Raw genomic sequence first — 2455 nt, forward strand, 5'->3', positions numbered from 1 at the left:
AACAACAACAACAACAAAACCCAAAACCAGAAAGGAGCATTGGAGCATTGGACAGAAAGAAAAGGAGAGGGAGAGGGCAGCATTCTCATGACCCCAGCTCTCCTGACTGCCTCCAGGGCATCTCTCCCTGCTCAGCTCACGTTGAGGCAGAGGAGTGGTGGGGACAGCTCCTTTCTGTTCTTCTTGCCCTATGGCTGACTCCCTGCACCCCTGCACTAGGGTCAGCTCTGTTGTGCTGTCCAGGCAAGATTGCAGGGCCTGCTCTTCTGGTGAGGGGAGGGGCCAGGTGAGGGGCGGGGCTAGCTCTACCATGCTTAGGACCCTGTGGGCAGCTTTCCCGAATGCCAGAGTCAGTTCTCCCACACTCAATGCCCTAGGAGCAGCTCCATTGTGCTGCCTGGCCAAGGCACTCTCCAGAGTGCTGCTGCCTGGGAGATCTTGGGCCATCTCTCCAGAACGCCACAGCCAGTGATGGATGGGTGGGGTCAGTTCAGCACAGCCCAGGACATCCATGAGGTCCTTTGTGGCTACCCAGACATCCCCATGTTCTCTAGTTATCATATGAACCATGGACACCAACCCATGGCACTGTGTAGCTGTGAACCCAGACATGACCCTCAGAGGCGGCTTGGGCTGGAAGCTCACCACGGCCCTTGGTGGTGGGGCTGGCCACTCACAACAGGCTACTCCTCTCCACACTTGAGTGTCCAGTTCCATCTCTCTCCATAATGCTCAAGCTGCTCCATTTCTTTTTCTCTCCCATCTGTCCGCCACATATTTGCATATTATGGCTCTCCATGTTGCAGGCTGGCTATAAGGGTAGCAGACCCCTTGGGTGACATCTTCCATTCATACTGCCTGATCAGCATGACAGCAGACAGGTATCTACAGCCCACCTGTGCCATGCACAGAAGGGCATGTCTGTGGGCACCATGGCGACCACAGGTCTGTCTATCTTCCTTCTCCCTCACTGTGCTGTGTGGTTGTAGGGGAGGGTGCTCTGTGGTGTCTATAGCCCACCTGTGCTGCGGGGCAGAGGGCAGGTCTGTGGGCATCTTTCATTGCCCACATTGGGTAGCATGACTGAACGCAGGTCTCTGTGTTCCTCCTCCCATGCAACGTATGAGTCCTAGGCATAAAAAAGCTTTGGCCACCAAGCCAGGCATCAAGCTAGGATGAACAAAGGACCGCCATCTCTTCCACAGCTGGCTGATTTAAGAACACCAACAAGTTTTCTCTTTGTCCGTTGCTGGGGGCCAGTCTTGGCGGGGTTCTTCTTTCTTGTCAGTTCTTCTTGAGGCAGCGGAGGGGGAAGAGCTTCAGCGGAGGTAAGACTTTGTCTTAGGAGATATTTAGGGTTGCTGTATAATAATAAAAAGGTTTTCTTATCTGAGTCTAAGTCACTATGCTACTGTAGGTGACCTGCCTTCTGTGTTCCTCTGAGGCCAGAAACTGCAGGCTCTGGCACTTAGCACCTCATCCTAACACAGCAGTGGACTAAGGACTGATTGCTAGAGCCTTTTCCCTATTGTCCGGATGCCTCTTGCTTGTCAGGCTCGGGGGAAGTTTGGGGCAATAAACTTCTATTGAACCAGGAGAAGAGAATAATACTCCTGGAAGGAAAAACTTTTACATAAGCAAATATGCATAAACTCACATAAGTTCATTTGCAGATTCACACGTGTGCATTTATATACATTTCTATTTGAACCAATTGGGTCCAACTTGCATGAAATCTCACAATTACATACTTACACACACACACACACACACACACATCCATACTTACACTTGCATATAGAGCAAAAGACCAAGCACTAGTACGGAAAGAACACACTCATTCTGGATGGAAAATGAGCTCCAAACTTTATTGCATAGAGAAATAAAAAGTTTCTACTCTTTTAATGCTAAATTAATTAAACTCAAGTTTGTAAGAAGAAAGCTTTGTTCCTTTAATCAGACTAAGCCTGCCTTGTTATTAAGAAAGGACCTGTTCTGTCCATGGCAAGGAGAAGCCTGCCTGATCCTTCTGCTCTCTGCAGCTTCTTCTTTTATTCTCTTTCCCTCTGCATTCTGCACATTGCTCTCTTAGTTTTTTATGTTACCTATAGTTTCTAAGTTATTCCACTCTGCGTTCACCTTCTAATCTTGTTCTCTCCTCTTGCTTTGATGTCACAATAATGCTCTAATTATTTTCTCCCAATGCTGTGCCTATACTTCTAAGTTCTTCTTGCATATAGTTCTGTCTAAAAAGTGTTCTAAAAACTTCTCAGCTCAGTTCTTCTCAGCTCAGTTCTGACTGTTGTTTGTCCTCAGCACTTAAACATCTTTCAGAATACATAATCACAGTTTACAAAAGAGAATATTTATATGCATATCTATTAGGAGTGATTATATTCCTAATAGATGATACTTCATTCCTCCTTAGAATAAGGAACATAACTCTCATGAAAGG

This window comes from Mus pahari, chromosome 8 (assembly GCF_900095145.1).
Source record: "Mus pahari chromosome 8, PAHARI_EIJ_v1.1, whole genome shotgun sequence".
NCBI classification, from domain to species: Eukaryota; Metazoa; Chordata; class Mammalia; order Rodentia; family Muridae; genus Mus; species Mus pahari.